Below are 27,242 nucleotides of genomic sequence, written 5' to 3' on the forward strand. Positions count from 1 at the left end.
GCAGAGGAGGGTAGATGTGTTGGAAATTGAATGTTTAAGGACAATATGTGGCATGAGGTGATTTGATCGAATAAGTAATGAAAGGATAAGAGATTTTTTTTTTTTTTTTTTTTTTTCGCTGTCTCCCGTGTTTGCGAGGTAGCGCAAGGAAACAGACGAAAGAAATGGCCCAACCCACCCCAATACACATGCCTTGATTCAATCCACTGACAGCACGTCAACCCCAGTATACCACATCGCTCCAATTCACTCTATTCTTTGCCCTCCTTTCACCCTCCTGCATGTTCAGGCCCCGATCACACAAAATCTTTTTCACTCCATCTTTCCACCTCCAACTTGGTCTCCCTCTTCTCCTCATTCCCTCCACCTCCGACACATATATCCTCTTGGTCAATCTTTCCTCACTCATTCTCTCCATGTGACCAAACCATTTCAAAACACCCTCTTCTGCTCTCTCAACCACGCTCTTTTTATTTCCACACATCTCTCTTACCCTTACGTTACTTACTCGATCAAACCACCTCACACCACACATTGTCCTCAAACATCTCATTTCCAGCACATCCATCCTCCTGCGCACAACTCTATCCATAGTCCATGCCTCACAACCATACAACATTGTTGGAACCACTATTCCTTCAAACATACCCATTTTTGCTTTCCGAGATAATGTTCTCGACTTCCACACATTCTTCAAGGCTCCCAGAATTTTCGCCCCCTCCCCCACCCTATGATCCACTTCCGCTTCCATGGTTCCATCCGCTGCCAGATCCACTCCCAGATATGTAAAACACTTCACTTCCTCCAGTTTTTCTCCATTCAAACTCACCTCCCAATTGAATTGACCCTCAACCCTACTGTACCTAATAACCTTGCTCTTATTCACATTTACTCTTAACTTTCTTCTTTCACACACTTTACCAAACTCAGTCACCAGCTTCTGCAGTTTCTCACATGAATCAGCCACCAGCGCTGTATCATCTGCGAACAACAACTGACTCACTTCCCAAGCTCTCTCATCCCCAACAGACTTCATACTTGCCCCTCTTTCCAAAACTCTTGCATTCACCTCCCTAACAACCCCATCCATAAACAAATTAAACAACCATGGAGACATCACACACCCCTGCCGCAAACCTACATTCACTGAGAACCAATCACTTTCCTCTCTTCCTACACGTACACATGCCTTACATCCTCGATAAAAACTTTTCACTGCTTCTAACAACTTTCCTCCCACACCATATATTCTTAATACCTTCCACAGAGCATCTCTATCAACTCTATCATATGCCTTCTCCAGATCCATAAATGCTACATACAAATCCATTTGCTTTTCTAAGTATTTCTCACATACATTCTTCAAAGCAAACACCTGATCCACACATCCTCTACCACTTCTGAAACCACACTGCTCTTCCCCAATCTGATGCTCTGTACATGCCTTCACCCTCTCAATCAATACCCTCCCATATAATTTGCCAGGAATACTCAACAAACTTATACCTCTGTAATTTGAGCACTCACTCTTATCCCCTTTGCCTTTGTACAATGGCACCATGCACGCATTCCGCCAATCCTCAGGCACCTCACCATGAGTCATACATACATTAAATAACCTTACCAAGCAGTCAACAATACAGTCACCCCCTTTTTTAATAGATTCCACTGCAATACCATCCAAACCTGCTGCCTTGCCGGCTTTCATCTTCCGCAAAGCTTTTACTACCTCTTCTCTGTTTACCAACTCATTTTCCCTAACCCTCGCACTTTGAACACCACCTCGACCAAAACACCCTATATCTGCCACTCTATCATCAAACACATTCAACGAACCTTCAAAATACTCACTCCATCTCCTTCTCACATCACCACTACTTGTTATCACCTCCCCATTTGCGCCCTTCACTGAAGTTCCCATTTGCTCCCTTGTCTTACGCATTTTATTTACCTCCTTCCAGAACATCTTTTTATTTATTTATATTTATTATACTTTGTCGCTGTCTCCCGCGTTTGCGAGGTAGCGCAAGGAAACAGACGAAAGAAATGGCCCAACCCACCCCCATACACATGTATATACATACGTCCACACACGCAAATATACATACCTACACAGCTTTCCATGGTTTACCCCAGACGCTTCACATGCCTTGATTCAATCCACTGACAGCACGTCAACCCCGGTATACCACATCGCTCCAATTCACTCTATTCCTTGCCCTCCTTTCACCCTCCTGCATGTTCAGGCCCCGATCACACAAAATCTTTTTCACTCCATCTTTCCACCTCCAATTTGGTCTCCCTCTTCTCCTCGTTCCCTCCACCTCCGACACATATATCCTCTTGGTCAATCTTTCCTCACTCATTCTCTCCATGTGCCCAAACCACTTCAAAACACCCTCTTCTGCTCTCTCAACCACGCTCTTTTTATTTCCACACATCTCTCTTACCCTTACGTTACTCACTCGATCAAACCACCTCACACCACACATTGTCCTCAAACATCTCATTTCCAGCACATCCATCCTCCTGCGCACAACTCTATCCATAGTCCATGCCTCGCAACCATACAACATTGTTGGAACCACTATTCCTTCAAACATACCCATTTTTGCTTTCCGAGATAATGTTCTCGACTTCCACACATTCTTCAAAGCCCCCAGAATTTTCGCCCCCTCCCCCACCCTATGATCCACTTCCGCTTCCATGGTTCCATCCGCTGCCAGATCCACTCCCAGATATCTAAAACACTTCACTTCCTCCAGTTTTTCTCCATTCAAACTCACCTCCCAATTGACTTGACCCTCAACCCTACTGTACCTAATAACCTTGCTCTTATTCACATTTACTCTTAACTTTCTTCTTCCACACACTTTACCAAACTCAGTCACCAGCTTCTGCAGTTTCTCACATGAATCAGCCACCAGCGCTGTATCATCAGCGAACAACAACTGACTCACTTCCCAAGCTCTCTCATCCCCAACAGACTTCATACTTGCCCCTCTTTCCAAAACTCTTGCATTTACCTCCCTAACAACCCCATCCATAAACAAATTAAACAACCATGGAGACATCACACACCCCTGCCGCAAACCTACATTCACTGAGAACCAATCACTTTCCTCTCTTCCTACACGTACACATGCCTTACATCCTCGATAAAAACTTTTCACTGCTTCTAACAACTTTCCTCCCACACCATATATTCTTAATACCTTCCACAGAGCATCTCTATCAACTCTATCATATGCCTTCTCCAGATCCATAAATGCTACATACAAATCCATTTGCTTTTCTAAGTATTTCTCACATACATTCTTCAAAGCAAACACCTGATCCACACATCCTCTACCACTTCTGAAACCACACTGCTCTTCCCCGATCTGATGCTCTGTACATGCCTTCACCCTCTCCATCAATACCCTCCCATATAATTTACCAGGAATACTCAATAAACTTATACCTCTGTAATTTGAGCACTCACTCTTATCCCCTTTGCCTTTGTACAATGGCACTATGCACGCATTCCCCCAATCCTCAGGCACCTCACCATGAGTCATACATACATTAAATAACCTTACCAACCAGTCAACAATACAGTCACCCCCTTTTTTAATAAATTCCACTGCAATACCATCCAAACCTGCTGCCTTGCCGGCTTTCATCTTCCGCAAAGCTTTCACTACCTCTTCTCTGTTTACCAAATCATTTTCCCTAACCCTCTCACTTTGCACACCACCTCGACCAAAACACCCTATATCTGCCACTCTATCATCAAACACATTTAACAAACCTTCAAAATACTCACTCCATCTCCTTCTCACATCACCACTACTTGTTATCACCTCCCCATTTGTGCCCTTCACTGAAGTTCCCATTTGCTCCCTTGTCTTATGCACTTTATTTACCTCCTTCCAGAACATCTTTTTATTCTCTCTAAAATTTAATGATACTCTCTCACCCCAACTCTCATTTGCCCTTTTTTTCACCTCTTGCACCTTTCTCTTGACCTTCTGTCTCTTTCTTTTATACATCTCCCACTCAATTGCATTTTTTCCCTGCAAAAATCGTCCAAATGCCTCTCTCTTCTCTTTCACTAATACTCTTACTTCTTCATCCCACCACTCACTACCCTTTCTAATCAACCCACCTCCCACTCTTCTCATGCCACAAGCATCTTTTGTGCAATCCATCACTGATTCCCTAAATACATCCCATTCCTCCCCCACTCCCCTTACTTCCATTGTTCTCACCTTTTTCCATTCTGTACTCAGTCTCTCCTGGTACTTCCTCACACAAGTCTCCTTCCCAAGCTCACTTACTCTCACCACCCTCTTCACCCCAACATTCACTCTTCTTTTCTGAAAACCCATACAAATCTTCACCTTAGCCTCCACAAGATAATGATCAGACATCCCTCCAGTTGCACCTCTCAGCACATTAACATCCAAAAGTCTCTCTTTCGCACGCCTGTCAATTAACACGTAATCCAATAACGCTCTCTGGCCATCTCTCCTACTTACATAAGTATACTTATGTATATCTCGCTTTTTAAACCAGGTATTCCCAATCATCAGTCCTTTTTCAGCACATAAATCTACAAGCTCTTCACCATTTCCATTTACAACACTGAACACCCCATGTATACCAATTATTCCCTCAACTGCCACATTACTCACCTTTGCATTCAAATCACCCAACACTATAACCTGGTCTCGTGCATCAAAACCACTAACACACTCATTCAGCTGCTCCCAAAACACTTGCCTCTCATGATCTTTCTTCTCATGCCCAGGTGCATATGCACCAATAATCACCCATCTCTCTCCATCAACTTTCAGTTTTATCCATATTAATCGAGAATTTACTTTCTTACATTCTATCACATACTTCCACAGCTCCTGTTTCAGGAGTACTGCTACTCCTTCCCTTGCTCTTGTCCTCTCACTAACCCCTGACTTTACTCCCAAGACATTCCCAAACCACTCTTCCCCTTTACCCTTGAGCTTCGTTTCACTCAGAGCCAAAACCTCCAGGTTCCTTTCCTCAAACATACTACCTATCTCTCCTTTTTTCACATCTTGGTTACATCCACACACATTTAGGCACCCCAATCTGAGCCTTCGAGGAGGATGAGCACTCCCCGCGTGACTCCTTCTTCTGTTTCCCATTTTAGAAAGTTAAAAAATACAAGGAGGGGAGGATTTCTGGCCCCCCGCTCCCGTCCCCTCTAGTCGCTTTCTACGACACGCGAGGAATGCGTGGGAAGTATTCTTTCACCCCTATCCCCAGGGATAATATACATATATATATACACATACACACACATACACACACACACGCACATATACACACACACACACACATACATATATATACATGTGAAAAATGTAAGAAACAATTTAGAAAACTGAAACTTCTAGCTTGAAATGAAATGAAAAAATGAATGTCACATAATGGTTCAACCTCTGGCTATGGAAAGGAAATGTTTAATTTATTTACACAAACGTCAATAGTAGTTCTCATCAATTTAACTAATGTCTAAGCTACATTTTTTTCCAATTTCACTATTTTCTTGTCAAAGCACCATGTATGAAAACTATCACTCCAGTAACACAACTATAAACATTTGGTAATAAAAAGAGTGTGGTTGAGAGAGCAGAAGAGGGTGTGTTGAAATGGTTTGGAGATGTGGAAAGAATGAGTGAGGAAAGATTGACAAAGAGGATATATGTGTCAGAGGTGGAGGGAAGGAGAAATGGGAGACCAAATTGAAGGTGAGTGGATGGAGTGAAAAAGATTTAAAGTGATAGGGGCCTAAACATACCGGAGAGTGAAGGGCATGCAAGGAATAGAGTGAATTGGAACAATGTGGTATACTGTAGTTGACTTGCTTTCAATGAATTGAACCAGGGCTTGTGAAGCATCTGGGGTAAAGCATGGAAAGATCTGTGGAGCCTGGATGTAGAAATGGAGCTGTGGTTTTGGTGCATTACATATGACAGGTAGAGACTAAGTGCGAACGAATGTGGCCTTTTTTGTCTGTTCCTGTTGCTGCCTCCTTGGAAGGGGGAGAGGGGCGCTATTTCGTGTGTGGCGTTGTGTTAGCAAGTATGGATATGTACAAGTGTATTTATGTATATGTCTGTGTATGTATATGTATGTATACATTGAAATGTATAAGTATGTATATGTGCGTGTGTGGGCATGTATGTGTATATATGTGTACGTGGGTGGGTTGATCCATTCTTTCATCAGTTTCCTTGCGCTACCTCGCTAACGTGGGAGACAGTGACAAAGTATAATTATAATAAGATAACGATGAAATGTATATGTAAGTATATCCCTGGGGATAGGGGAGAAAGAATACTTCCCACGCATTCCTCACGTGTTGTAGAATGCGACTAAAGGGCACGGGAGCACGGGCTGGAAACCCTCCCCTCCTTGTATTTTAACTTTCTAAAAGGGGAAGCAGAAGAAGGAGTCACGCGGGAAGTGCTCATCCTCCTTGGAGGCTCTGATTGGGGTGTCTAAATGTTTGTGGATGTAACCAAGATGAGAAAACAGGAGTGATAGGTAGAATGTTTGAGGAAAGGAACTTGGATGTTTTGGCTCTGAGTGAAACGAAGCTCAAGGGTAAAGGGGAAGAAGTGGTTTGGGAATGTCTTGGGAGTAAAGTCAGGGGTTAGTGAGAGGACAAGAGCTAATGAAGGAGTAGCACTTCTGAAACAGGAGTGGTGGGAGTATGTGATAGAGTGTAAGAAAGTAAACTCTAGATTGATATGGGTAAAACTGAAAGTTGATGGAGAGAGATGGGTGATTATTGGTGCATTTGCACCTGGGCATAAGAAGAAAGATCATGAGAGGCAAATGTTTTGGGAACAGCTGAATGAGTGTGTTAGTGGTTTTGATGCACGAGACCGGGTTATAGCGATGGGTGATTTGAATGCAAAGGTGAGTAATGTGGCAGTTGAGGGAATAATTGGCGTACATGGGGTGTTCAGTGTTGTAAACGGAAATGGTGAAGAGCTTGTAGATTTATGTGCTGAAAAAGGACTGATGATTGGGAATACCTGGTTTAAAAAGAGAGATATACCTAAGTATACGTATGTATGGAGGAGAGATGGCCAGAGAGCGTTATTAGATTGTGTGTTAATTGATAGGCGCACGAGAGACTTTTGGATATTAATGTGCTGAGAGGTGCAACTGGAGGGATGTCTGATCATTATCTTATGGAGGCGAAGGTGAAGATTTGTTAAAGTTTTCAGAAAAGAAGAGAGAATGTTGGTGTGAAGAGAGTGGTGAGAGTAAGTGAGCTTGGGAAGGAGACTTGTGTGAGGAAGTTACCCGGAGAGACTGAGTACAGAATGGAAAAAGGTGAGAACAAAGGAGTTAAGGGGAGTGGGGGAGGAATGGGATGTATTTAAGTGAGTAGTGATTCCTTGCCCAAAAGGTGCTTGTGGCATGAGAAGCGTGGGAGATGGGTTGATTAGAAAGGGTAGTGAGTGTTGGGATGAAGAAATAAGATTATTAGTGAAAGAGAAGAGAGAGGCATTTGGATGATTTTTGCAGGGAAAAATTGCAAATTAGTGGGAGATGTATAGAAGAAAGAGACAGGAGGTCAAGAGAAAGGTGCAAGAGGTGAAAGAGAAGGCAAATGAGAGTTGGGGTGAGAGAGTATCATTAAATTATAGGGAGAATAAAAAGACGTTTTGGAAGGAGGTAAATGAAATGCGTAAGACAAGGGAGCAAATGGGAACTTCAGTGAAGGGGGCTAATGGGGAGGTGATAACAAGTAGTGGTGATGTGAGAAGGAGAGTGAGTGAGTATTTTGAAGGTCTGTTGAATGTGTTTGATGATAGAGTGGCAGATATAGGGTGTTTTGGTTGAGGTGGTGTGCAAAGTGAGAGGGTTAGGGAAAATGATTTGGTAAACAGAGAAGAGGTAGTAAAAGCTTTGCGGAAGATGAAAGCCGGCAAAGCAGCAGGTTTGGATGGGATTGCAGTGGAATTTATTGAAAAAAAGGGAGTGACTGTATTGTTGACTGGTTGGTACAGTTATGTAACGTATGTATGATTCTTGGTGAGGTGCCTGAGGATTGGCGGAATGCTTGCATAGTGCCATTGTACAAAGGCAAATGTGACGAAGGTGAGTGCTCAAATTACAGAGGTATAAGTTTATTGAGTATTCCTGGTGAATTATTTGGGAGGGTATTGATTGAGAGGGTGAAGGCATGTACAGAGCATCAGATTGGGGAAGAGCAGTGTGGTTTCAGAAGTGGTAGAGGATGTGTGGATCAGGGGTTTGCTTTGAAGAATTATTTTTATATATTTTTTTTTTTTTTATTATACTTTGTCGCTGTCTCCCGTGTTTGCGAGGTAGCGCAAGGAAACAGACGAAAGAAATGGCCCAACCCCCCCCCCCCCCTTACACATGTATATACATACGTCCACACACGCAAATATACATACCTACACAGCTTTCCATGGTTTACCCCAGACACTTCACATGCCTTGATTCAATCCACTGACAGCACGTCAACCCCGGTATACCACATCGCTCCAATTCACTCTATTCCTTGCCCTCCTTTCACCCTCCTGCATGTTCAGGCCCCGATCACAGAAAATCTTTTTCACTCCATCTTTCCACCTCCAATTTGGTCTCCCTCTTCTCCTCATTCCCTCCACCTCCGACACATATATCCTCTTGGTCAATCTTTCCTCACTCATTCTCTCCATGTGCCCAAACCACTTCAAAACACCCTCTTCTGCTCTCTCAACCACGCTCTTTTTATTTCCACACCTCTCTCTTACCCTTACGTTACTCACTCGATCAAACCACCTCACACCACACATTGTCCTCAAACATCTCATTTCCAGCACATCCATCCTCCTGCGCACAACTCTATCCATAGCCCACGCCTCGCAACCATACAACATTGTTGGAACCACTATTCCTTCAAACATACCCATTTTTGCTTTCCGAGATAATGTTCTCGACTTCCACACATTCTTCAAGGCTCCCAGAATTTTCGCCCCCTCCCCCACCCTATGATCCACTTCCGCTTCCATGGTTCCATCCGCTGCCAGATCCACTCCCAGATATGTAAAACACTTCACTTCCTCCAGTTTTTCTCCATTCAAACTCACCTCCCAATTGAATTGACCCTCAACCCTACTGTACCTAATAACCTTGCTCTTATTCACATTTACTCTTAACTTTCTTCTTCCACACACTTTACCAAACTCAGTCACCAGCTTCTGCAGTTTCTCACATGAATCAGCCACCAGCGCTGTATCATCAGCGAACAACAACTGACTCACTTCCCAAGCTCTCTCATCCCCAACAGACTTCATACTTGCCCCTCTTTCCAAAACTCTTGCATTCATCTCCCTAACAACCCCATCCATAAACAAATTAAACAACCATGGAGACATCACACACCCCTGCCGCAAACCTACATTCACTGAGAACCAATCACTTTCCTCTCTTCCTACACGTACACATGCCTTACATCCTCGATAAGAACTTTTCACTGCTTCTAACAACTTTCCTCCCACACCATATATTCTTAATACCTTCCACAGAGCATCTCTATCAACTCTATCATATGCCTTCTCCAGATCCATAAATGCTACATACAAATCCATTTGCTTTTCTAAGTATTTCTCACATACATTCTTCAAAGCAAACACCTGATCCACACATCCTCTACCACTTCTGAAACCACACTGCTCTTCCCCAATCTGATGCTCTGTACATGCCTTCACCCTCTCCATCAATACCCTCCCATATAATTTACCAGGAATACTCAACAAACTTATACCTCTGTAATTTGAGCACTCACTCTTATCCCCTTTGCCTTTGTACAATGGCACTATGCACGCATTCCGCCAATCCTCAGGCACCTCGCCATGAGTCATACATACATTAAATAACTTTACCAACCAGTCAACAATACAGTCACCCCCTTTTTTAATAAATTCCACTGCAATACCATCCAAACCTGCTGCCTTGCCGGCTTTCATCTTCCGCAAAGCTTTCACTACCTCTTCTCTGTTGACCAAATCATTTTCCCTAACCCTCTCACTTTGCACACCACCTCGACCAAAACACCCTATATCTGCCACTCTATCATCAAACACATTCAACAAACCTTCAAAATACTCACTCCATCTCCTTCTCACATCACCACTACTTGTTATCACCTCCCCATTTGCGCCCTTCACTGAAGTTCCCATTTGGTCCCTTGTCTTACGCACTTTATTTACCACCTTCCAGAACACCTTTTTATTCTCCCTAAAATTTAATGATACTCTCTCACCCCAACTCTCATTTGCCCTTTTTTTCACCTCTTGCACCTTTCTCTTGACCTCCTGTCTCTTTCTTTTATACATCTCCCACTCAATTGCATTTTTTCCCTGCAAAAATCGTCCAAATGCCTCTCTCTTCTCTTTCACTAATACTCTTACTTCTTCATCCCACCACTCACTACCCTTTCTAATCAACCCACCTCCCACTCTTCTCATGCCACAAGCATCTTTTGTGCAATCCATCACTGATTCCCTAAATACATCCCATTCCTCCCCCACTCCCCTTACTTCCATTGTTCTCACCTTTTTCTTCTGTACTCAGTCTCTCCTGGTACTTCCTCACACAGGTCTCCTTCCCAAACTCACTTACTCTCACCACCCTCTTCACCCCAGCATTCACTCTTCTTTTCTGAAAACCCATACAAATCTTCACCTTAGCCTCCACAAGATAATGATCAGACATCCCTCCAGTTGCAACTCTCAGCACATTAACATCCAAAAGTCTCTCTTTCGCACGCCTGTCAATTAACACGTAATCCAATAACGCTCTCTGGCCATCTCTCCTACTTACATAAGTATACTTATGTATATCTCGCTTTTTAAGCCAGGTATTCCCAATCATCAGTCCTTTTTCAGCACATAAATCTACAAGCTCTTCACCATTTCCATTTACAACACTGAACACCCCATGTATACCAATTATTCTCTCAACTGCCACATTACTCACCTTTGCATTCAAATCACCCATCACTATAACCCGGTCTCGTGCATCAAAACCACTAACACACTCATTCAGCTGCTCCCAAAACACTTGCCTCTCATGATCTTTCTTCTCATGCCCAGGTGCATATGCACCAATAATCACCCACCTCTCTCCATCAACTTTCAGTTTTACCCATATTAATCGAGAATTTACTTTCTTACATTCTATCACATACTCCCACAACTCCTGTTTCAGGAGTATTGCTACTCCTTCCCTTGCTCTTGTCCTCTCACTAACCCCTGACTTTACTCCCCAGACATTCCCAAACCACTTTTCCCCTTTACCCTTGAGCTTCGTTTCACTCAGAGCCAAAACATCCAGGTTCCTCTCCTCAAACATACTACCTATCTCTCCTTTTTTCACATCTTGGTTACATCCACACACATTTAGGCACCCCACTCTGAGCCTTCGAGGAGGATGAGCACTCCCCGCGTGACTCCTTCTTCTGTGTCCCATTTTAGAAAGTTAATACAAGGAGGGGAGGATTTCTGGCCCCCCGCTCCCGTCCCCTCTAGTCGCTTTCTACGACACGCGAGGAATACGTGGGAAGTATTCTTTCACCCCTATCCCCAGGGATAATATAATGTATATGAGAAATACTTAGAAAAGCAAATGGATTTGTATGTAGCATTTATGGATCTGGAGAAAGCATATGATGGAGTTGCTCTGTGGAAGGTATTAAGAATATATTATTTAGGATGTAAGGCATGTGTACGTGTAGGAAGAGAGGAAAGTGATTGGTTCTCAGTAAATGTATGTGTGCGGCAGGGGTGTGTGATGTCTCCATGGTTGTTTATGGATGGGGTTGTTAGGGAGGCGAATACAAGAGTTTTGGAAAGAGGGGCAAGTATGCAGTCTGTTGGGGATGAGAGAGCTTGGAAAGTGAGTCAGTTGTTGTTCGCTAATGAAACGGCACTGATGGCTGATTCATGTGAGAAACTGCAGAAGGTGGTGACTGAGTTTGGTAAATGTGTGAAAGAAGAAAGTTGAGAGTAAATGTGAATAAGAGCAAGGTTATTAGGTACAGTAGGGTTGAGGGTCAAGTCATTTGGGAGGTAAGTTTGAATGGAGGAAGTAAAGTGTTTTAGATATCTGGGAGTGGATCTTGCAGTGGATGGAACCATGGAAAAGCAAGTGAATCATATGGTGGGGAAGGGGGCGAAAATTCTGGGAGCCTTGAAGAATGTTTGGAAGTCGAGAACATTATCTCGGAAAGCAAAAACGGGTATGTTTGAAGGAATAGTGGTTTCAACAATGTTGTATGGTTGCGAGGCGTAGGCTATAGATAGAGTTGTGCGGAGGAAGGTGGATGTGCTGGAAATGAGATGTTTGAGGACAATATGTGATGTGAGGTGGTTTGATCAAGTAAGTAATATAAGGGTAAGAGAGATGTGTGGAAATAAAAAGAGTGTGGTTGAGAGAGCAGAAGAAGGTGTTTTGAAACGGTTTGGTCACATGGAGAGAATGAGTGAGGAAAGATTGACCAAGAGGATATATGTGTCAGAGGTGGAGGGAACGAGGAGAAGTGGGAGACCAAATTGAAGGTGGAAAGATGGAGTGAAAAAGATTTTGAGTGATCGGGGCTTGAACATGCAGGAGGTTGAAAGGCGTGCAAGGAATAGAGTGAATTGGAACGATATTGTATACCAGGGTCAACATGGTGTCAATGGATTGAAGCAGGGATGTGAAGCGTCTGGGGTAAACCATGGAAAGTTGTGTGGAACCTGGATGTGGAAAGGGAGCTGTGGTTTTGGTGCATTATTACATGACAGCTAGAGACTGAGTATGAACGAATGGGGCCTTTGATGTCTTTTCCTAGCGCTACCTCGCGCACATGAGGGGGAAGGGGGCTGTTATTCCATGTGTGGCGAGGTGGTGATGGGAATAATTAAAGGCAGACAGTATGAATTATGTACATGTGTATATATGTATATGTCTGTGTGTGTAATATATATGTATACATTGGGATGTTTAGGTATGTATATGTGCATGTGTGGACGTGTATGTATATACATGTGTATGTGGGTGTGTTGGGCCATTCTTTCGTCTGTTTCCTTGCGCTAACACGGGAGACACCGACAAAGCAAAATAATAAAAATATGATTGTGTGTTGGTGTTTATGTATATACATGTGTATGTGGGTGGGATGGGCGATTTCTCGTCTGTTTCCTTGCGCTAATGCAGGAGACGGCAGTTAAGTATAATATATAGATGATAACAGCATTCACATATCTGATGGTAACTTGTTACAGTTGATGTATTTGTAAGAGATTAGAAATTCTATATCAACCAATTTCAATGGATGCATAGGTTAGGTTTATATATACCCAGACTTCAGCCAAGGATTATGTTGTTTGTGTATTCTCACTAAAGGTCTTGGTCCGGCTTATTATGAAGCCATAATATGCAAAATCTTTATTTTGATAACTACTCGGTGTTGGGATGCACAATATCTCAGGTGATGGATGGTTGGTTTTGTTAATTATCAGTGTCAGTTTCTTAGTTTGGAAGGGATTGCTGTTCATAAAATGCATTGTGCATAAATTTGACTTTCTTAATTAACAATGAATTTCCCAAGCCTTTTTCCTGGTGAAACAAATTAGTTTGTAATTGTCCGCTGACTAGTTTTTCAAACTATTTCTACCCGCTGTATTGTGTGTATGTATATTTTTTGTTTATCTACTGTTAGACTTTGATCATTTTTCACAAGAGCATCACATATACTGTTACCACATGCCTGAGAGAAAGCAGTCATTGTTAATGTGAAAATTATGTAGGGATCAGTGTAACAGGTACTCCAAACTATTCAAGCCGATACAGTAAACTCGATTTAATGGTTCCTGATATAACTGATTTTGGATTTATGGACAAATGATAATATAGTACATTGATGAATAATAATTGATGAAAAAAATCAAACCACACACCGGCACCATCTGCATTTCATATTGCACTTGTTTTTGGGTAGTAGACTCGCATTGTTTCAGTTTCAGTCTGCCTCAAGCTATCATGCAGTCAGTTTGCATGTAGTGTGTTTGTTATTTCAGAATTATGACTTTATTTATTAGATACTTTTGTAGTTCTTACAATTCAAATTGCCATCAAGTGATTGTAAGAGTTGCAATGAAAGCAGGTAATCTGTCCACACTTTATTGTAAAGGAGTATCCTTTCACAAGATGGGGTGGCATCACCTCTATCTGAATCTGACTCTTGCCTCCAACTGCCTGGCAATCAGTCCCACACTGCCAAGTTCCTACCGCCCAACTATCATACCACACACTTGAACCTTACAGTGGTAGAGGAGTTAAGAAAAATCATAGGTTGCATTTGATTTAGCAGACTTTTGGCATTAATGGACACCCCTTTCTCTAATTAGTCCATTAAATCAAGGGTTTACTGTACCTGCTGAAGGAAAATCCACCATTGCATTAGCTTCTCCAAATTTTTCAAGCCAAAACAAGGCAGTAATACTGCTAAATACTAAAGCAGAATTCTATCAAATTAACTGATCAGGTTTGTAGTATATTGCTGATGCTTAATTTACTCTCTTAAATTCTTATATTGTTAGAACACAAAATTAGTAAAATACATTGATTACAAGGTGTTGTTTTACTATCTTGATTTGACTTTAACTGAAATTTATTTAGAATGTATCAGTGACGTAGTCATGAATAGTTGAAAAAATTATGTTTATACTAGTTTTCATATGATGAACCTACTTTGATAGGAAATGCCGTCTGATCGATATTTGAAGGTATCCTCATTTCTGATATAATTTTGTAAACTCTTATCATATAGGGAGTGAGTATAAATCATGCTTACATGTTACCTGTTGTTGCAGGGCCTGTTTCAGAGGGAGAATGAGCGACTGCTGGTTGTGCTGGTCTATTAAGGTGAGTATTAACACCTTTGTGTGAACCACTATTTCATTAACATGAATAGTCCAAATATGCTGAAGATACTTATGCCTATTTGTCATGAAATATTGCCTATAAACAGTTTTTGTTTTGTTCTGGGTGTACATTTTCAATATCTAGAAAGTATATACTCTGTTTGCAGTACTTTAGAGATCTAAATTTGTTGAACTACTTCAGACAAATTTACATGAGGTGAGTAACTCGTATACACAAAAATGTGCCATTCATTTTGTGCCTCTTGTTCAAAGCTGCTTACCAGAACTAGGTGGTTGCAGAATGAGTAGTGCATGATGATTTCACATTTAGTAATACTACAAACTCATAGTAGACATTTTAACTGAATGAGGCAAAGTACATTTTGATCAACAGAATTGTGAGTTTGTGTAAGAAATTTGAACTCTAGATTGATATGGGTAAAACTGAAAGTGGATGGAGAGATATGAGTGATTATTGGTGCCTATGCAACTGGTCATGAGAAAAAAGATCATGAGAAGCAAGTGTTTTGGGAGCAGCTGAGTGAGTGTCTTAGGAGCTTTAATGCACAGGACCAAGTTATAGTGATGGGTGATTAGAATGCAAAATTGAGTGATGTGTGAGTTATGGGTATAATTGGTGTACATTGAGTGTTCAGTGTTATAAAGGGAATGGTGAAAAGCTTGTGGATTTGTGTGGTGAAAAAGGACTGGTAATTGGGAATACCTGGTTTAAAAAGAGAGATATACATAAGTATACATATGTGAGTAGGAGAGAGGGCATTATTGGATTAAGTGTTAATTGTTAGGTGTGTAAGAGAGAGACTTTTAGATGTTAATGTGCTGAGAGGGGCAGCTGGAGGGATGTTTGATCTCTGTCTTTTGGAGGTGAAGGTGAAGATTTGTAGAGGTTTTCAGAAAAGAATAGAGAATGTTAGGGAGAAGAGAGTGGTGAGAGTGAGCGAGCTTGGAACGGAGAATTGTATGAGAAAGTACTAGGAGAGATCGAGTGGAGACTAGCAAAAAGGTGAGAGCAAATGATGTAAGGGGAGTGGAGGAGGAATGGGACGTATTTAGGGAAGCAGTGATGGCTTGCGCAAAAGATGCATGTGGCATGAGAAAGGTGGGAGGTGTGCAGATTAGAAACGGTTTGAATGGAGGGATGAAGAAGTAAGATTGATAGAGAAAGAGAAAAGAGAGGCAATTGGATGATTTTTTGCCGGGAATGAGTGCAAATGACTGGGAGATGTATAAAAGGAAGTGGCAGGAGGTCAAGATAAAGGTGCAGGAGGTGGAAAAGAGGGCAAATGAGAGTTGGACTGAGAGAGTATCATTAAATTTTAAGGAGAATAAAAAGATGTTTTGTCAGTAGGTAAATCCCGTGCGTAAGATGAGAACAAATGGGAACATTGGTGTAGGGGGCAAATGGGGAGGTAATAACAAGTAGGGATGAAGTGAGATGGAGATAGAGTGAATATATTGAAGGTTTGTTGAATGTGTTTGATGATAGAGTGGCAGATATAGTGTTTTGGTCTTGGTGGTTTACGAAGTGAGAGGTTCAGGGAGATTGGTTTGTTGAACAGAAAAGAGTTCGTGAAAGCTTTGCGGATGATGAAAGCTGGCAAGGAGGTGGGTTTGGATGGTATTTCTGTGGAATTTGTAAAAAAAAAAAACTAAAGGGGGGGGGAATAACTGTGTTGTTGATTTGTTAGTAAAGATATTCACTGTATGTATGAATAATGGGGAAGTGCCTGAGGATTGGCAGAATGCATGCACAGTGCCATTTTACAAAGACAGAGGTGATAAAGATGGGTGTTCAAATTACAGAGGTATAGTTTTGTTGAGTATTCGTGGAAAATAATATGGGAGGATTTTGATTGAGAGGGAAAAGGCATGTACAGAGCATCGGGAGAAGAGCAGTGTGGTTTCAGAAGTGGGAGAGGATGTATGTGAGAAATGTTTAGAAAAACAGACGGATTTGTTAGTGGCATTTATGGACCTGTAGAAGGCATATGATAGGGTGGGTAGAGATGCTTTGTGGAGGGTTTTAAGGGTATACGGTGCGGGAGGTAAGTTGCTAGAAGCAGTGAAAAGTTTTTACCAAGGATGTAAGGCATATACTTGAGTAGGAAGAGAGGAAAGTGATTGGTTCCCAGTGAATGTCGGTTTGCGGCATGGGTGTGTGATGTCTTCGTTATTGTTTAATTTGTTTATGAGTGGGATGGTTAAGGAGGTGAATGCAAGAGTTTTGGAGAGAGGGTCAAGTAAGCAGTCTGTTGTGGATGAGAGGGCATAGGAAGTGAGTCAGTTGTTCTTTGTTGATGATATGGCGCTGGTGGCTGATTTTGGTAAGAAACTGCAGAGGTTTGTGACTGAGTTTGGTGAAGTGTATGAAAGAAGAAAGTTGAGAGTAAATTTGAATAAGAGCAAGGTTATTAGGTTCAGTAGGTTTGAGGGACAAGTTAATTGGGAGGTAATTGTGAATGGGGAAAACTGTAGGAAGTGAAGTGTTTTAGGTATCTGGGAGTGAACTTAGCAGTGGATGCCATGAACCATGGAAGTTGAAGTGAATCACAGGGTGGGTGAGGGAGCAAAGGTTCTGGGAGTGTTGAAGAATGTGTTGAAGGTGAGATTCTTATCTTGGAAAGCAAAAATTTTTTTTTTTTTGAAGGAATAGTGGTTACAAGAATGTTATATGGTTGTTAGGCATGAGCTATAGATAGGGTTGTGCAGAGGAGGGTGGATGTGTTGGAAATTAAATGTTTGAGGACAATATGTGGCATGAGGTGATTTGATCGAATAAGTAATGAAAGGATAAGAGAGATATTTGGTAATAAAAAGAGTGTGGTTGAGAGAGCAGAAGAGGGTGTGTTGAAATGGTTTGGAGATGTGGAAAGAATGAGTGAGGAAAGATTGACAAAGAGGATATATGTGTCAGAGGTGGAGGGAAGGAGAAATGGGAGACCAAATTGAAGGTGAATGGATGGAGTGAAAAAGATTTAAAGCGATAGGGGCCTAAACATACCGGAGAGTGAAGGGCATGCAAGGAATAGAGTGAATTGGAACAATGTGGTATACTGTAGTTGACTTGCTTTCAATGAATTGAACCAGGGCTTGTGAAGCATCTGGGGTAAAGCATGGAAAGATCTGTGGAGCCTGGATGTAGAAATGGAGCTGTGGTTTTGGTGCACTACATATGACAGGTAGAGACTAAGTGTGAACGAATGTGGCGTTTTTTGTCTGTTCCTGGTGCTGCCTCCTTGGAAGGGGGAGAGGGGTGCTATTTCGTGTGTGGCGTTGTGTTAGCAAGTATAGATATGTACACGGGTATTTATGTATATGTCTGTGTATGTATATGTATGTATACATTGAAATGTATAAGTATGTATATGTGCGTGTGTGGGCATGGATGTGTATATATGTGTACGTGGGTGAGTTGATCCATTCTTTCATCTGTTTCCTGGCGCTACCTTGCTAATGTGGGAGACAGCGACAAAGTATAATTATAATAAGATAACGATGAAATGTATATGTAAGTATATTCCTGGGGATAGGGGAGAAAGAATACTTCCCACGCATTCCTCACGTGTCGTAGAATGCGACTAAAGGGCACGGGAGCAGGGGCTAGAAACCCTCCCCTCCTTGTATTTTAACTTTCTAAAAGGGGAAGCAGAAAAAGGAGTGCTCATCCTCCTTGGAGGCTCAGATTGGGGTGTCTAAATGTTTTGGATGGATCCAAGATGAGAAAAAAGGAGAGATAGGTAGAATGTTTGAGGAAAGGAACTTGGATGTTTTGGCTGTGAGTGAAACGAAGCTCAAGGGTAAAGGGGAAGAGTGGTTTGGGAATGTCTTGGGAGTAAAGTCAGGGGTTAGTGAGAGGACAAAAGCTAATGAAGGAGTAGCACTTCTCCTGAAACAGGAGTGGTGGGAGTATGTGATAGAGTACACTGTAAGAAAGTAAACTCTAGATTGATATGGGTAAAACTGAAAGTTGATGGAGAGAGATGGGTGATTATTGGTGCATATGCACCTGGGCATGAGAAGAAAGATCATGAGAGGCAAGTGTTTTAGGAGCAGCTGAATGAGTGTGTTAGTGGTTTTGATGCACGAGACCGGGTTATAGCGATGGGTGATATGAATGCAAAGGTGAGTAATGTGGCAGTTGAGGGAATAATTGGTGTACATGGGGTGTTCAGTGATGTAAATGGAAATGGTGAAGAGCTTGTAGATTTATGTGCTGAAAAAGGACTGATGATTGGGAATACCTGGTTTAAAAAGAGAGATATACATAAGTATACGTATGTAAGTAGGAGAGATGGCCAGAGAGCATTATTGGATTACGTGTTAATTGATAGGCACGCGAAAGAGCGACTTTTGGATGTTAATGTGCTGAGAGGTGCAACTGGAGGGATGTCTGATCATTATCTTGTGGAGGCCAAGGTGAAGATTTGTTAAAGTTTTCAGAAAAGAAGAGAGAATGTTGGTGTGAAGAGAGTCGTGAGAGTAAGTGAGCTTGGGAAGGAGACTTGTGTGAGGAAGTTACCCGGAGAGACTGAGTACAGAATGGAAAAAGGTGAGAACAAAGGAGTTAAGGGGAGTGGGGGAGGAATAGGATGTATTTAAGGGAGTAGTGATGGCTTGCGCAAAAGGTGCTTGTGGCATGAGAAGCGTTTGAGATGGGTTGATTAGAAAGGGTAGTGAGTGTTGGGATGAAGAAGTAAGATTATTAGTGAAAGAGAAAAGAGAGGCATTTGGATGATTTTTGCAGGGAAAAATTGCAAATGAGTGGGAGATGTATAAAAGAAAGAGACAGGAGGTCAAGAGAAAGGTGCAAGAGGTGAAAGAGAGGGCAAATGAGAGTTTGGGTGAGAGAGTATCATTAAATTATAGGGAGAATAAAAAGACTTTTTGGAAGGAGGTAAATAAAGTGCATAAGACAAGGGAGCAAATGGGAACTTCAGTGAAGGGGGCTAATGGTGAGGTGATAACAAATAGTGGTGATGTGAGAAGAAGAGGGAGTGAGTATTTTGAAGGTCTGTTGAATCTGTTTGATGATAGAGTGGCAGATATAGGGTGTTTTGGTTGAGGTGGTGTGCAAAGTGAGAGGGTTAGGGAAAATGATTTGGTAAACAGAGAAGAGGTAGTAAAAGCTTTGCGGAAGATGAAAGCTGGCAAGGCAGCGGGTTTGGATGGTATTGGAATGGAATTTATTAAAAAAGGGGGTGACTGTATTGTTGACTGGTTGGTACGGTTATGTAACGGATGTATGATTCTTGGTGAGGTGCCTGAGGATTGGCGAAATGCTTGCATAGTGCAAAGGCAAAGGGGACGAAGGTGAGTGCTCAAATTACAGAGGTATAAGTTTATTGAGTATTCCTGGTAAATTATATGGGAGGGTATTGATTGAGAGGGTGAAGGCATGTACAAAGCATCAGATTGGGGAAGAGCAGTGTGGTTTCAGAAGTGGTAGAGGATGTGTGGATCAGGGGTTTGCTTTGAAGAATGTATATGAGAAATACTTAGAAAAGCAAATGGATTTGTATGTAGCATTTATGGATCTGGAGAAGGCATATGATAGAGTTGATAGAGATGCTCTGTGGAAGGTATTAAGAATATATGGTGTGGGAGGCAAGTTGTTAGAAGCAATGAAAAGTATTTATTTAGGATGTAAGGCATGTGTAAGTGTAGGAAGAGAGGAAAGTGATTGGTTCTCAGTGAATGTATGTTTGCGGCAGGGGTGTGTGATGTCTCCATGGTTGTTTATGGATGGGGTTGTTGTAGGGAGGCAAATGCAAGAGTTTTTGAAAGAGGGGCAAGTATGAAGTCTGTTGTGGATGAGAGAACTTGGGAAGTGAGTCAGTTGTTGTTCGCTGATGATATAGCGCTGGTGGCTGATTCATGTGAAAAACTGCAGAAGGTGGTGACTGAGTTTGGTAAAGTGTGTGAAAGAAGAAAGTTGAGAGTAAATGTGAATAAGAGCAAGGTTATCAGGTACAGTAGGGTTGAGGGTCAAGTCAATTGGGAGGTAAGTTTGAATGGAGAAAAACTGGAGGAAGTGAAGTGTTTTAGATATCTGGGAGTGGATGTTGCAGCGGATGGAACCATGGAAAAGCAAGTGAATCATAGGGTGGGTAAGGGGGCGAAAATTCTGGGAGCCTTGAAGAATGTTTGGAAGTCGAGAACATTATCTCGGAAAGCAAAAACGGGTATGTTTGAAGGAATAGTGGTTTCAACAAATTGTATGGTTGCGAGGCGTGGGCTAAAGATAGAGTTGTGCGGAGGAGGGTGGATGTGCTGGAAATGAGATGTTTGAGGACAATATGTGATGTGAGGTGGTTTGATCAAGTAAGTAATATAAGGGTAAGAGAGATGTGTGGAAATAAAAAGAGTGTGGGTGAGAGAGCAGAAGAGGGTGTTTTGAAATGGTTTGGTCACATGGAGAGAATGAGTGAGGAAAGATTGACCAAGAGGATACATGTGTCAGAGGTGGAGGGAACGAGGAGAAGTGGGAGACCAAATTTGGAGGTGGAAAGATGGAGTGAAAAAGATTTTGAGTGATCGGGGCCTTAACATGGAGGAGGGTGAAATGCGTGCAAGGAATAGAGTGAATTGGAACGATATGGTATACCAGGGTCAACGTGGTGTCAATGGATTGAAGCAGGGCATGTGAAGCGTCTGGGGTAAACCATGGAAAGTTGTGTGGAACCTGGATGTGGAAAGGGAGCTGTGGTTTTGGTGCATTAATACATGACAGCTAGAGACTGAGTGTGAACGAATGGGGCCTTTGTTGTCTTTTCCTAGCGCTACCTCGCGCACATGAGGGGGAAGGGGGCTGTTATTCCATGTGTGGCGAGGTGGTGATGGGAATAATTAAAGGCAGACAGTATGAATTATGTACTTGTGTATATATGTATATGTCTGTGTGTGTATATATATGTATACATTGGGATGTTTAGGTATGTATATGTGCATGTGTGGACGTGTATGTATATACATGTGTATGTGGGTGTGTTAGGCCATTCTTTCGTCTGTTTCCTTGCGCTAACACGGGAGACACCGACAAAGCAAAATAATAAAAATATGATGTGTGTGTGTTGGTGTTTATGTATATACACATGTGTATGTGGGTGGGATGGGCGATTTCTCGTCTGTTTCCTTGCGCTAATGCAGGAGACGGCAGTTAAGTATAATATATAGATGATAACAGCATTCATATATCTGATGGTAACTTGTTACAGTTGATGTATTTGCAAGAGATTAGAATTTCTATATCAACCAATTTCAATGTATGCATAGGTTAGGTTTATTGATATCCAGACTTCAGCGAAGTATTATGTTCTTTGTGTATTCTCACTAAAGGTCTTGGTCCGCTTTATTATGAAGCCATAATATGCGAAATCTTTATTTTGATAACTACTCGGTGTTGGGATGCACAATATCTCAGGTGATGGATGGTTGGTTTTGTTAATTATCAGTGTCAGTTTCTTAGTTTGGAAGGGTTTGCTATTCATAAAATGCATTGTGCATAAATTTGACTTTCTTAATTAACAATGAATTTCCCAAGCCTTTTTCCTGGTGAAACAAATTAGTTTGTAATTGTCCGCTGACTAGTTTTTCAAACCATTTCTACCCGCTCTATTGTGTGTATGTATATTTTTTGTTTATCTACTGTTAGACTTTGATCATTTTTCACAAGAGCATCACATATACTGTTACCACATGCCTGAGAGAAAGCAGTCATTGTTAATGTGAAAATTATGTAGGGATCAGTGTAACAGGTACTCCAAACTATTCAAGCCGATACAGTAAACTCGATTTAATGGTTCCTGATATAACTGATTTTGGATTTATGGACAAATGATAATATAGTACATTAATGAATAATAATTGATGAAAAAAATCAAACCACACACACGGCACCATCTGCATTTCATATTGCACTTGTTTTTGGGTAGTAGACTCGCATTGTTTCAGTTTCAGTCTGCCTCAAGCTATCATGCAGTCAGTTTGCATGTAGTGTGTTTGTTATTTCAGAATTATGACTTTATTTATTAGATACTTTTGTAGGTCTTAAAATTCAAATTGCCATCAAGTGATTGTAAGAGTTGCAATGAAAGCAGGTAGTCTGTCCACACTTTATTGTAAAGGAGTATCCTTTCACAAGATAGGGGTGGCATCACCTCTATCTGAATCTGACTCTTGCCTCCAAGTGCCTGGCAATCATTCCCACACTGCCAAGTTCCTACCGCCCAACTATCATACCACACACTTGAACCTTACAGTGGTAGAGGAGTTAAGAAAAATCATAGGTTGCATTTGATTTAGCATACTTTTGGCATTAATGGACACTCCTTTCTCTAATTAGTCCATTAAAACAAGGGTTTACTCTACCTGCTGAAGGAAAATCCACCATTGCATTAGCTTCTCCAAATTTTTCAAGCCAAAACAAGGCAGTAATGCTACTAAATACTAAAGCAGAATTCTTATCAAATTAACTGATCAGGTTTGTAGTATATTGCTGATGCTTAATTTACTCTCTCTTAAATTCTTATATTGTTAGAACACAAAATTAGTAAAATACATTGATTACAAGGTGTTGTTTTACTATCTTGATTTGACTTTAACTGAAATTTATTTAGAATGTATCAGTGATGTAGTCATGAATAGTTGAAAAAATTATGTTTATACTAGTTTTCATATGATGAACCTACTTTGATAGGAAATGCCGTCTGATCGATATTTGAAGGTATCCTCATATCTGATATAATTTTGTAAACTCGTATCATATAGGGAGTGAGTATAAATCATGCTTACATGTTACCTGTTGTTGCAGGGCTTGTTTCACAGGGAGAAAGAGCGACTGCTAGTTGTGCTGGTCTAATAAGGTGAGTATTAACACCTTTGTGTGAACCACTATTTCATTAAAATGAATGGTCCAAATATACTGAAGATATTTATGCCTATTTGTCATGAAATATTGCCTATAAACAGTTTTTGTTTTGTTCTGGGTGTACATTTTCAATATCTAGAAAGTATATACTCTGTTTGCAGTACTTTAGAGATCTAAATTTGTTGAACTACTTCAGACAAATTTACATGAGGTGAGTAACTCGTATACACAAAAATGTGCCATTCATTTTGTGCCTCTCGTTCAAAGCTGCTTACCAGACCTAGGTTGTTGCAGAATGAGTAGTGCATGATGACTTCACGTTTAGTAATACTACAAACTCATAGGTAGACATTTTACCTTGAATGAGGCAAAGTACATTTTCATCAACAGAATTGTGAGTTTGTGTAAGAAATTTGAACTCTAGATTGATATGGGTAAAGCTGAAAGTGGATGGAGAGAGATGAGTGATTATTGGTGCCTATGCAACTGGTCATGAGAAAATAGATCATGAGAAGCAAGTGTTTTGGGAGCAGCTGAGTGAGTGTCTTAGGAGCTTTAATGCACAAGACCAAGTTATAGTGATGGGTGATTAGAATGCAAAATTGAGTGATGTGTGAGTTATGGGTATAATTGGTGTACATTGAGTGTTCAGTGCTATAAAGGGGAATGGTGAAAAGCTTGTGGATTTGTGTGGTGAAAAAGGACTGGTAATTGGGAATACCTGGTTTAAAAAGAGAGATATACATAAGTATACATATGTGAGTAGGAGAGAGGGCATTATTGGATTAAGTGTTAATTGTTAGGTGTGTAAGAGAGAGACTTTTAGATGTTAATGTGCTGAGAGGGGCAGCTGGAGGGATGTTTGATCTCTGTCTTTTGGAGGTGAAGGTGAAGATATGTAGAGGTTTTCAGAAAAGAATAGAGAATGTTAGGGAGAAGAGAGTGGTGAGAGTAAGTGAGCTTGGAAAGGAGACTTGTATGAGAAAGTACTAGGAGAGATCGAGTGCAGACTAGCAAAAAGGTGAGAGCAAATGATGTAAGGGGAGTGGAGGAGGAATGGGACGTATATAGGGAAGCATTGATGGCTTGCGCAAAAGATGCATGTGGCATGAGAAAGGTGGGAGGTGTGCAGATTAGAAAGGGTGTGAATGGAGGGATGAAGAAGTAAGATTGATCGAGAGGCAATTGGATGATTTTTGCTGGGAATTAGTGCAAATGACTGGGAGATGTATAAAAGGAAGTGGCGGGAGGTCAAGTTAAAGGTGCAGGAGATTGAAAAGAGGGCAAATGAGAGTTGGACTGAGAGAGTATCATCAAATTTTAAGGAGAATAAAAAGGTGTTTTGGAAGTAGGTAAATCCTGTGCGTAAGACGAGAAAAAATGGGAACATTGGTGTAGGGGGCAAATGGGGAGGTAATAACAAGTAGGGATGAAGTGAGATGGAGATAGAGTGAATATTTTGAAGGTTTGTTGAATGTGTTTGATGATAGAGCGGCAGATATAGTGTTTTGGTCTTGGTGGTTTATGAAGTGAGAGGTTCAGGGAGATTGGTTTGTTGAACAGAAAAGAGTTAGTGAAAGCTTTGCGGATGATGAAAGCTGTCAAGGAGGTGGGTTTGGATGGTATTTCGGTGGAATTTGTAAAAAAAAAAAACAAAAGGGGGGGATAACTGTGTTGTTGATTGGTTAGTAAAGATATTCACTGTATGTATGAATAATGGGGAAGTGCCTGAGGATTGGCGGAATGCATGCACAGTGCCATTTTACAAAGACAGAGGTGATAAAGATGGGTGTTCAAATTACAGAGGCATAGTTTTGTTGAGTATTCGTGAAAATGATATGGGAGGATATTGATTGAGAGGGAAAAGGCATGTACAGAGCATCGGGAGAAGAGCAGTGTGGTTTCAGAAGTGGGAGAGGATGTATGTGAGAAATGTTTAGAAAAACAGACGGATTTGTTAGTGGCATTTATGGACCTGTAGAAGGCATATGATAGGGTGGGTAGAGATGCTTTGTGGAGGGTTTTAAGGGTATACGGTGCGGGAGGTAAGTTGCTAGAAGCAGTGAAAAGTTTTTACCAAGGATGTAAGGCATATACTTGAGTAGGAAGAGAGGAAAGTGATTGGTTCCCAGTGAATGTCGGTTTGCGGCATGGGTGTGTGATGTCTTCGTTATTGTTTAATTTGTTTATGAGTGGGATGGTTAAGGAGGTGAATGCAGGAGTTTTGGAGAGAGGGTCAAGTAAGCAGTCTGTTGTGGTGGATGAGAGGGCATAGGAAGTGAGTCAGTTGTTCTTTGTTGATGATATGGCGCTGGTGGCTGATTTTGGTAAGAAACTGCAGAGGTTTGTGACTGAGTTTGGTGAAGTGTATGAAAGAAGAAAGTTGAGAGTAAATTTGAATAAGAGCAAGGTTATTAGGTTCAGTAGGCTTGAGGGACAAGTTAATTGGGAGGCAATTTTGAATGGAGAAAACTGTAGGAAGTGAAGTGTTTTAGGTATCTGGGAGTGAACTTAGCAGTGGATGCCATGAACCATGGAAGTTGAAGTGAATCACAGGGTGGGTGAGGGAGCAAAGGTTCTGGGAGTGTTGAAGAATGTGTTGAAGGTGAGATTCTTATCTTGGAAAGCAAAAAAATTTTTTTTTTTTTTTTTTTTTTTTTTTTTTTTTTTTTTTTTTAAGGAATAGTGGTTACAAGAATGTTATATGGTTGTTAGGCATGAGCTATAGATAGGGTTGTGCAGAGGAGGGTGGATGTGTTGGAAATTAAATGTTTGAGGACAATACGTGTCATGAGGTGATTTGATCGAATAAGTAATGAAAGGATAAGAGAGATATTTGGTAATAAAAAGAGTGTGGTTGAGAGAGCAGAAGAGGGTGTGTTGAAATGGTTTGGAGATGTGGAAAGAATGAGTGAGGAAAGATTGACAAAGAGGATATATGTGTCAGAGGTGGAAGGAAGGAGAAATGGGAGACCAAATTGAAGGTGAATGGATGGAGTGAAAAAGATTTAAAGCGATAGGGGCCTAAACATACCGGAGAGTGAAGGGCATGCAAGGAATAGAGTGAATTGGAACAATGTGGTATACTGTAGTTGACTTGCTTTCAATGAATTGAACCAGGGCTTGTGAAGCATCTGGGGTAAAGCATGGAAAGATCTGTGGAGCCTGGATGTAGAAATGGAGCTGTGATTTTGGTGCACTACATATGACAGGTAGAGACTAAGTGTGAACGAATGTGGCCTTTTTTGTCTGTTCCTGGTGCTGCCTCCTTGGAAGGGGGAGAGGGGTGCTATTTCGTGTGTGGCGTTGTGTTAGCAAGTATGGATATGTACACGGGTATTTATGTATATGTATGTATACATTGAAATGTATAAGTATGTATATGT

At 41.3% G+C, this 27,242-nt stretch overlaps 1 long non-coding RNA gene across 4 annotated transcripts in view; it reads left to right on the forward strand.

Annotated features, from left to right (window-relative positions):
• LOC139760188 (uncharacterized) overlaps window positions 1-27,242 on the forward strand; it is a 164,706-nt gene that overhangs the window by 72,070 nt on the left and 65,394 nt on the right. For all 4 annotated transcript variants that reach the window (XR_011715272.1, XR_011715270.1, XR_011715271.1 and 1 more), the window contains 2 exons: window positions 14,919-14,970; window positions 23,800-23,851. This is a non-coding gene — a long non-coding RNA (uncharacterized lncRNA). The remainder of the gene's footprint in view (window positions 1-14,918; window positions 14,971-23,799; window positions 23,852-27,242) is intronic.

This window comes from Panulirus ornatus, chromosome 35, assembly GCF_036320965.1.
Source record: "Panulirus ornatus isolate Po-2019 chromosome 35, ASM3632096v1, whole genome shotgun sequence".
NCBI classification, from domain to species: Eukaryota; Metazoa; Arthropoda; class Malacostraca; order Decapoda; family Palinuridae; genus Panulirus; species Panulirus ornatus.